The sequence below is a fragment of the Ascaphus truei genome, chromosome 5 (assembly GCF_040206685.1).
Source record: "Ascaphus truei isolate aAscTru1 chromosome 5, aAscTru1.hap1, whole genome shotgun sequence".
NCBI classification, from domain to species: Eukaryota; Metazoa; Chordata; class Amphibia; order Anura; family Ascaphidae; genus Ascaphus; species Ascaphus truei.
In genome coordinates, this window is record NC_134487.1 from 278,809,505 (window position 1) to 278,820,419 (window position 10,915).

The 10,915-nt window shown below is 40.1% G+C and overlaps 1 long non-coding RNA gene across 1 annotated transcript; it reads right to left on the reverse strand.

The window, feature by feature from the left end:
• Positions 1-1,578: 1,578 nt before the first annotated feature.
• On the reverse strand, positions 1,579-10,646 carry LOC142494585 (uncharacterized). Its single transcript, XR_012801549.1, has 3 exons — positions 10,533-10,646; positions 3,807-3,880; positions 1,579-1,669 (listed from the first exon to the last, which is right to left on the reverse strand). It is a non-coding gene; the product is annotated as an uncharacterized LOC142494585 (long non-coding RNA).
• Between the last annotated feature and the right edge of the window lie 269 nt (positions 10,647-10,915).

Sequence of the window (10,915 nt, forward strand, 5' to 3'; positions counted from 1 at the left end):
CCCTGAGCACAGTAGGGTTCTTATTATAAACTTATTTTAAGGTCAACTAGGACTAGAGCTACTCCTGTTTCTTTAGTGCCTGCAAATAAGACACTTTCTGATCACCTCCTATCCCAAGGCTTTTACATCGACCAGCAGTTCCTTGTAATTTCATTGCAGTTGCTCAAGCTCTGGCAGCTTTGTACAACCATACGCACTAACACACATTTCCGAATGTCTTGCTGCCTGACTGGCCTACGATGCATTGCAATGTGTTGCAGGACCCTATAGAAGTGTGGGATCGAGGTCTTCAAAGTTGGTTCAAAATGTTTAGCTCATTTTGCTTTCATTTCATATGGCTGTGTCCCATCTTAAAGTGTAACAGCAAAGTGTGTGGCAGTGTTAATTTTGGAGTTAATATCTCTGGATGTTTTATTTCTATATCTTTAATCATGGATGCATTCAGAATATCTGCATTAACATTCTGATTTATTTCTTCAAACAGGTATGTTTCATTGAACTGAATTTCTACCATCAAGAGAAATTAAGATTTAATTAACTATTGGGGTATGTTTCTGTGAGTTGATAGGCAGACCCCTCCCTTAATTGTTATTCAATTGCATGTGATCAGAGTACCTAAGACAGAATATCTTGACTGTGAAGCCATATGGCTGTGTCCCATATTAAAGTGTAACTTCAAAAGTGTGTGGCAGAGTTAATTTTGGAGATGAAGATTGGAAGAAGATCGGGACTCTGCACAACAACTTTGCAACTGTGAGAACTTTACTTTCGATACGCTGTGATTCTTTGTACTCTTTCTATCCACCAGTACCTGGGAAGTCTCTCCTCCACTATGTCCGCCCTACTGCTTTTTCTGTTTACTGTTTCCTCACTCCTTTGTGAATGTCTCTGTTCTCTCCAACTTCCCCACTCCCCACTGCACCATTATTTATACACCTTTCTTCCATCAACTTCTTTACCCCTCAATAAAAAACACTAACACAAATCCTCTATTCACACCCTTTATCTACTCCTTCCTGCTGCTGGGGATCTCTCCTAATCCTGAACCCAGACATACACACCTGATTTCACCCACGCCTCCCTGCCATCTCTTCCCCTGTAAATTGTGTTAACCCTCTCATTTTAATACAGACTAACCTTAAAACTCACCCCACAAAGCATCCCAATAGTCTGCACTCATGGCTATTCACCCACACTCAGTCACTCCTACCACCCATTGTGGCCAAGCACTGCCATCTACAGCACTTATTCCCTTACCTGCTGTCTCTGTAAGTTCCCCATCAAACCTCTTAGATTGTAAGCTCTTCGGGGCAGGGATTACCTTTCGTATTGTCTGATTCAGCTGCACTTATTGTATTATTATAATTCCCTGTACTGTATTTTTTGTGAAGCGCTGAGTACACTTTTGGCGCTATATAAATAAAGACATACAATACAATACAATTTCACATTTCTCAAAAAGCCTGTAACATTTTTCACCTCGCCTAGCGTAATTTCCCTTAAATAAGAAAATTGCACCAGCATTTTGAGTAAATGGCAATTTATTAAGGGTCATGTAACATTGGTGATTTTTTTTGGGGGGGTGAATTTTGCCACTTTTGAGAACATTTTCACCACAATCAATGGCAAATTGCTCACATCACCAACGCTGATCTCACAGGCAGCAAATCTGTTAGGATAAAGAAATGAAAACACGTGATCCAAATATTAAAATGATGATTGTAAAATGTTCACAATGTTACTAAGTAAGGTCTAACGACTTTTAAGTCCTGTAACATTAGATTGCAACATGCTTCTGGCTCTCTTGCTCTCTTGCTCTCTTGCTCGTAAATCGTTTTTGATCTAAACCGGTTGGACAAACTATTTGAAGAGCTCTGACATGCACGCTGCAGAGGTGGCGGCATAATGGAGGCCCATATTTACTAAGCAGTGCTACTCAATAAGACAAATCCCAGCACAGCTTAATAAATATGACCCCATACGGCCCATTCAAGTGTCTTCCGGCATTGAAGGTGTCTTATTGAGTAACATTGCTTAGTAAATATGACCCTTCAGGATCCATTCACTTGGATGGGGCAGTAAGGTGTGTTTCAGCATGGAAAAAGTCTGGAGTAGCACCATTTTGTTAGTAAATATGGCCCTTAATTGAATTCTCAGACCACAACTTTAAAGACGTTTACCTCCAAGAACTTAGTGAGGTTGTGGCTAGAATTAAATATGCAGCCTTACCTAGAGCCAACTTGATCTATATGTTTATATGAATAGGGATATATACATATGTAATGCCCTAGACGTTGCAAGAGCTGAGCTGCTGTTCACGGAAGCAGTCCACTTAAACATATAGCTATGGTTGACGGGTATCAAGGCACGTGCTAGTCCAATATAAATCCCAGAGATCAGACCCTTCCGATATGCTCCTACTACACATATCTTTTCAAAGTTAGAGGGGTTTTCAAACTTGGAGTTGTGGGAGATCGTTGTTAAGAAGTGTCTGATCTGGAGGAAAGCGAATAGGGGGAATATTTTTCCTGCGCTTTGGAGAATTTCATAGGCCGACCTTTGATTAGCAGATCGGACGCTTTTGTTATATTGGCTGCTTTGAAAAGTCTAAAGTCCCTGGGATCACAACCCGGGGGAAGTCCGGGTTTCCAAACAGGGGGGTCAGCATTGAAGGGGAAGATGATAGGCCATTTTTAATTCATTTTGTTACATTAATGTTGTTGTTTTCCCCTTGTAGCCTACAGTAAGTAATACAATAAGCAAGATAATTAAATAATTTGATAACAGGCAACAAGTGGGTATATAAATGCAATGTGAGGCTCTCTAGGAGATCCCTGATGAAGTCACATTTGCAGGAGTGGCGAATCGCGTAGGGCTATCCTGTGCAATACATCACCCCTTTGGAAAGCTGAGACACAACAATCTGTTACACCGTGACATCATTGAACTCTCGTTATTACTCCAAATCGAGCAACGGAGAGTGTTGCTCTGCAATTGTAGGGGATGGTGTGGGGCTGTGGCCATCCCTTATTGCCTCCGCTTCTCCTCTCATCCGTTGTGGATCCATGTATTCTGAAGCTTCAGTGGGAGTGACATCTGAGAGGGTCCCCCGGATGACATCTTGAGGCTCGAGGCTGGAGTTTTACATATCTTCCATCTGATGTGGTAACCAGCACTGTGGTGCTAAACTGCGCCTTATTTTCTGATTTCTTGTGAGTGGGCATATGACACTTTTACATTTTTCCCACTTATTGCACTATGGAGTGTGCGTGTCTCCCTCCTTTCTTATATGTCTATATATGTATATATCAAATTGGCTGTAGGTGGGACTGCCACATACTGTATGTCTTAGGGATATATTTAGTAGGATACAACTATGTCTAACGTATAACTATTTTTCCTGCTATCTGTAACAGCGAGGGCCTGTGAATAGGGAGATTGGAGAATTGTCCCTCTTTTTTACTCTCACCCAGTGATAAGGTAACCAGCTTTTTATTCATGAACCCTGCTTTACAACTTACCAGTTAGTAAAGAAGACAGGATGCAGGGGAGATAAGACAAGAGATAAACCCAATAAGGGTTTGTGTTACCGTTACATTTCCTGGGAATTAGAACAGATGTATGGCAAATGGGGGCCTTAAGCCTTTGGCATACTGCATAAGAAATTTATTGCTATGATGTAGAGTCAAAGTAAAAACATATTTAATTGTGAGCTGGAGTGACATTTTTATCTTCTCACTCAAACCTCTGCCCCAAACCTCCGGAATGTTAACATGTTCCACGTGTTATGAAGATACAGTACTTACTGTAGCATGGGATTTATCCACTGAGCAAGGCAGCACATTTTGTTCTGGAAGTAATTCACACTGTCTTTGGCGATCTGTGGAAAAATAAACCGATCCCAACAATTGTGATAAAAAAAGACAGTCCTTTTATTTCTTGTCACTAGAAAGATGCAGTTCTTTAATAGACAAAAAAGGCACCAAATATTAGCATCTCAGAAATGCACGAGATTATCCCCACTTGCTGGCAATGTAGAATAACACTCTAGCCAAACAATCACATTTTAGTAGCAAAGGTTCCATGAGCTACTGATATTAAGCTTGGAAGTAAATGCTAAGGCCAAGATCCACAAAGCTTTGTTAAATCAGGGCTCATTATGTGAAGTTGCTTAATACAGGCGCCGACTTTGTGTCCCCTGAGTAAACACTGTATCCTCAAAGCTAATTACTGTAGTGCCAACGAGTATTCTAAAACAAATCTGGGGCAATCACCAACAAGACCCAGGTTCATGCTGGGTACATGCTGCAACATTTCAGTGACATTTCTGCAGACAGACTAATGGCCCATCGGATTAACAGCGGGGGTCCCTGGCAGTCCCATTCAAACTGAATGGGACTGCCACGGACCCCTGCTGTGTTAATCGGATGGGCCATTAGTCTCTGCAGAAATGTCACTGAAACGTTGCAGCATGTACCCAGCATGTACCCAGGATGTACCCAGCATATACCTGGGTCTTGTTGGTGATAGCCCCAGATTTTCCAAGGCAAGTTTTAGAATACTCGTCGACGCACCTGTATATGCAAAAACAACGTCTCAACTGCATCTCATTAGCAAAGGCGTCACGTTATTCTAGCATAAAGTTGCATTATCTTGATGTTATGTCGTTAATGGCGTTAGACTGATGCTGACCCTGAAAGAGGTATTTAAATGAAGTTGAGAAAAAGAGGAGGAGAAATAACATTGGGAAATAACACTGTTAGTAAAATCATGCCTAACTACGACCTACACCTATCCAGACCCTATTTCTGGGTCTGGATGTGAGTACCACCAAATTTAGGTATGACTTAATTAATTAAGTTAAGTTAATTGACATTTGTGGATATGATAACACCTCATTTAGAAATATTCTTCCTTATCTACTGGGACTAGCAGAACGGTATATCACAAATCCATTCTTTATTATGGTTACTTGATGCATGAAGGTAGTGATTAGTCTACGAAGACCTATTATCCTAGCTCTCAAGTTGACATTGCTAAACAGTGCGGTTTTGGTATGTTCAGAAGTAGCGGAATGAAATGTGAGGAAAAAAACCCTATTCTCTATTACAAATCGCTTCTTTTAAACCTCTTCTATAAAAAGTGACAAATCACATGGTTTCACAGCCAAACCACCCAGATTGTAGTTGCTTTAGAAGCAGAATGACCTGAGGTGCTGCTAACTCCATCTCCGGTCTGACTTATTGGTTTTGCTCTCTCACCGAAACCCATATTTCAGGCTCTGGATCTAACTCGCAATACCAATCTCACCACCCTTGAGGTGGCACGAGGAAATAAAATAGATTTGCTGTGTTTATAGTGCCGGCGACATTAGTATACATGTGCTAATCTGTCCAGTGTTAAATACCATCTCATCATGATCTCGTACCATTTTTCTTTGATAATTTTGCAGACAGATGAGCGGGCCGCAGTCAATCATTAATAGAAATCTCTTTGCCAATATCCCTCTCCCACAGGGTCATATACTGTATGTATCCTTTTCTTTTTTTATCAAGGAGTCTGAAGGTGGAGTATATACTTGAGATCAGCCCTCTTTGATACGTTTGTACCGTGCACATCTCTTCAAATGCGGTGGGTTGTGCATCCCTTCGCGAGAGTAATTTCGAGGAGATACAATGCCTGATTTGTGTGTATCTGAAATGTTCTGATTGTGGGATATTCACACTCAATACAAAGCAAGAAATTAAAAACAAATTATTGGCCTAATAATGTATTGATCTGTACCCTGACGTGATACAGATTAATACATTATTAACCAACGTTCAAAGAAAAAAAATACACATCCAATCGAAAAACCTGTAAAAAAATTAATTTCCATACATTCAATATTTTACTTACCATTAGATGCATTGGCCCTCCGACTCCCGGGGAAATGGGAAGTCACGTACCGCGAAGGCCTCAAACTGCATCCGATGCCATCCGCCACGAACATCCGGATCAGGTACTCAATTCTTCTTTCTTCTATCTTTAATCCGCTTCTTCTATCTTCTCCTGTAATAATTTCTTTATCTTCTTAATCTTCTGTCTTCATCTGTCAATCTAAAAAACCCCATGGTAGATCCCAACCGATGTTGTCTCGTCGTCTTCTTGGGCTCAAATGAGGTGTCACGGCCTTAAATATGGCTTGAGATGTGACATTTGGGCGGGAACTGGTTCAACAGCCATCTGATTGGCTGTTAAAACCATGTGCCGATTTTATTTTTTTATGACGTCATTTAAAGGGAATGATGCCAGCCAATCAGAATGGCTGTGCTTCATTTCCCTTTAACATGACGTCACTAAATCCAAGATGGCCGGCGTCACATGGTATTTCAGCCAATCAGATCGTGGGAACTAAATCCCCAATATGTGGTTGTTGTACACCATGTGACTCCCTTTGGATGACATCACATACTTGACCTAAAATGACTCTGTCACATGGTGTAAAACAACCAATCAGATTGGGAATTGGTTCCCACGATCTGATTGGCTGACAACCACGTGACGCCAGCCATCTTGGACTTAGTGACGTCATGTTAAAGGAAAATGAAGCACAGCCATTCTGAGTGGCTGGCATCATTCCCTTTAAATGACGTCATTAAAAAAAATCGACTCATGGTTTTAATTGGCAATCAGATGGCTGTTGAACCAGTTCCCCGCCTAAACGTGACGCTTCATGCCATATTTAAGGCCGTGACGCCTCATTTGAGCCCAAGAAGACGATGAGGCAACATCGGTTGGTATCTACCATGGGGTTTTTTGTATTGACAGATGAAGACAGAAGATTAAGAAGATAAAGAAATAATTACAGAAGAAGAAAGAAGAAGCGGATTAAAGATAGAAGAAAGAAGAATTGGGTTCCTGATCCGGATCTTCATGGCAGATGGCATCGGATGCAGTTTGAGGCCTTCGCGGTGCGTGAGCTTCCTGTTTCACCAGGAGTCGGAGGACTGTTGTGTGTATTTTTTTGGATTATGGATAGTGGGGGTGGGTGAAGGGGATATTAGCACCAAGGAGAGGTGTTTAGGCCTACCGGTTGGGTAGCTGGAGGGGTAAACCCCTTTATTACCTTAGCGGTGAGCCGCTAAGGTAATGAAGTTGCCTGTAAATGCATTTTTCATGCATCGGATTCATGCCGGGGGTCTCCGGTGCTGATATTAATGGATATCAGCTCCGGAGACCCCGGCATCAATCCGATGCAGGAAACATGAATTTTTTTTTCTAAGTCCCGTCTCGGCAGCTTCAACCCACCTTCTTGCCAACTTTTTTGGGCGAGACGATTTGGCGTGAAAATCTCAATTCTAGAGCGGCGATCAACTGTGATAAGCTGATCGTGGCTACTAGAATAACATGAGTTTGAGACTGGTGATCAGGAGCGAAAATAGGCTTCTCGACGCCCGTTTGGCGAATTTTTTTTTTCGCCAAAAAACTTGCCGATTTTTTAGCTTATCTCCAACTTCTCGCTGCTTACTGGATCGCTAGAGCCTTTTTTTTGGCAAGAAGCTGGCTTCGGAGCTTTCTGCATACCCCTTGGTATGTTTAATGTCTGCTGAGTTGAATGTTATAGGATCGTGAGTTTGGAATGAAATGGTAGTTAGAAACAGTTAGTAAAACAATACATTAGAGATCGGTCTTAAAGATTAGGAACACAGTTAATGCTATAGTTACTTAGTAACAGAACAATGGAGTTTTGTAAATCATAGTAAGTACAGTATTGCTAAATGAAGAAACATTGTTCTAACATTGATGATTGACTAAGGACAGTTGGCTGACTGAGAAAAACAAGTAATTGCTTTCTGAAGACTGGTTAAGATAAGTGTATAAAGATTGTGCTTGGATGTATGGGATTTAGAATCATTATCACCAAACTGAAGCAGAATCATTTACTATCAACCAAGCTGAGGATTCTCCACTATACAGGTAGTCCAGGTTTTACAACTCTTCGCTTTGCAACGAATGGCTAATCCAACGCTATGCAATGTATACCTATGTTCATTTTTACAACGCCAAAACGGCTTATCCAACGCTCTTACAACGTTTTGCAAAGTTGTTTATGTATATATAATATATATATTATATAATATAATATTATATTATACTATATAATATATTATATTATTATATTTTATGCTATATTATATATATAATACAGTATATACACTATATAATTTATGTGTGTGCTGCGTAGCTTATTGCCTGCATAAAATATTTGGTGTATTTTAGTGGTAAAAATGCCTTCAGGAACAGAACCTTTCATTTAAAGCTGCAGTTCAGTCAATATCCTGCATGTGTGTTTTTTTTAATAAATCAGTTCTGTAGTAAGAAAAAATACTTTTAGCATTATCTGTTTATAAAAAAAACAACTTTGAAAGACCAATTTTCTTGTATTCTATTTTAACAGCCATTTGCTAAGGCACTGCCCCTTCATGTTCTGTCACAAGCCCTGGCACACCCCTTTGTCAGCCCTGCCCTCCCTCTAGCACATGTCAGTGCAGGAATGCTCATGAATATTCATGAGCTTCCACTGACAGACAAGCAGATTATAAACAAATCCCAGCTTTTAATATGTCACCAAATTTCGACCTATCAATACATGGAGAACGAATTGACCTGCAGCTATACAGTTCTTTAGGTAATTAGAGATTGCACACATGAAACTATTGAAGTAAAAAAATAAATGTAAAAAAAAAAAAGACTGAACTGCAGCTTTAAACAGTGTTCCTATGGGAAAACGTGTTTCGCTTTAAGACGTTTCGCTATGCAACGCCATTTTGAGTAATGCATTGTGTCGGATAACCGAGGACTGCTGTATAACCACATTATATATGTATGCCTGAAAACCTGATGTAACTGACTGAAATGATGTGTTCTATTTGACTCTAAATAAATTGGGAAAAGAAGCGGATTGTGGACTATTTGATATATCACATGAAGGTGGGACATTTATTTGCACCCATCTAATGAAGCAAATCTTCACCCTGACAGATTTTGGAATCACAGATATTTGTGCCCTTAACATTGAGGGGGGCGAGGGGGATTTATTTTCCTTTCATGAAGGAATTAAAAAGTATTTTTAGAAATGGTGCCAATTGTGTTTTGAATGTTTTATAATAAATATTTGAAAGACCATCAGGTCCAGGTGTTTTTGAGTTTTTAAGCTCTTTAATCACTGCTATTATTTAGTCTTGAGAGATTTCTCCATTTAATAGGACCCTGCCTTCATCCTTCAGGACTGGTAACTGACAAGAGTCCAGATATGTTTCCAGCTGTTGTTTAAATACATTTTGGGTTTGTTTATTGAGTAGGTTATAGGCTGTGAACTCCCCTTCCACGATCCTTGGGTCATGTGAGATCTCTCGATTTTTCATCTTGATTGATTTAATAGTAGTGGATGTTTGGATTGTTCTTAATTTATAGCGACTAGTCTATCTGCTTTGTTACTCTTTTTATAAAACAGCTGCTTAGTCCACGTTAGGGCTTTTTCTGCTCCATTCATTTGGAGAACTCTCAAGTCTCCCCCAAGATAAGCATTTGTTGATAGTTTGAGCCTGTGGGTTTTTTTATGTATGCCGTCTGCTTATGCAAGTTAAATTGCGCATGTTGCAATTTTATATTCCCGTTGTTTTTTCTTCCACGAGGAGATTGCAGTAAACTTTCCCCTAGTACACGCCTTTTGAGCTTCCCATTTCATTGAAAGGGACACATCAGGCACATCATTGATCGAGATAGAACTCTGCTAGATGTGTATTTACCTCTTCAACAACAGTCAGATCTCTCAGAAGCGAATCATTTAGCTTTCACATTGGTCTTCCTACACTGGTGTTTATATCTCAACTAGGGTTACCAGGTGGCTTCTCCAAAAATACTGCACTCAATGGTGAAAGGTGCGTCAGGTCACTATGTCCAGGGAGGAAAATACCGGACACATACATGTCCAGTATTACAGTACCTCTCATTATTTACTGGACAGAGTATCCAAATACACGACAGTCCGGTTCAATACCGGACACCTGACAACCCTAATCTCTACTGTGAGTGTGCATGTTATTAGTGCGTGGTCAGACCAAATCATTGCAGCGATCTTTGTGTCTTTTACTACAGGGATCAGTGAGTGAAGTATACTAAATGTGGAGCCGAATGACATGTGTAATCTCTCTTTTTAGGGTGTTGTATCCTCCATATATCCCACAATGCTATATCCTGTGTGCATCTGGCTAGATCTGTGTCTTTTGGGTATTGTGTTCCAAAGATGCCTTTTGGGGGATTTGGTTTATACATTTTTGTGTCATATACAACATTAAAGTCACCTGCCATCATTATTTTTTTTTCAGCGAATTTGGCTAATCTTCAGCAAACTCTCTCATTAAAAATCTGCCTGCTTTTCGTTTGGTGTATAAATGTTTGTAAAAGTGATGGATCCGTTTCCAATTTTGCCCGTGAGAAACAGGAACTGACCTTCTTTGTCTGAGTCACTTTCCTCAAATGGTACCGACCTTCTCACCAATATGGCTACTCCTCTTTTCTTTACATCTGCTGATGTGAAGAACACAGATGGGAAGGCTTTATCAAACAGTCTGGGCTGATCTCGTCTCCTGAAATGAGTCTCCTGTATGGCACAATAAATCTTTCTTATTCAGAAATCCGTGGAGCGCTGGATCCCTTCTTTTCCTCTCCTGTATGAAAATATCCACCAAATGCTTGTTAAAATTCTATAATGCCATTCTCCATTTTTTGGGATTGTTTCTTTATTTTATTTACAAAATGTTTTACCAGGAAGTAATACATTGACAGTTACGTCTCGTTTTCAAGTATGTCCTGGGAACAGCATTATGATGACAGATACATGGTTACAAATACATAGTTACGTTAAGTGAGC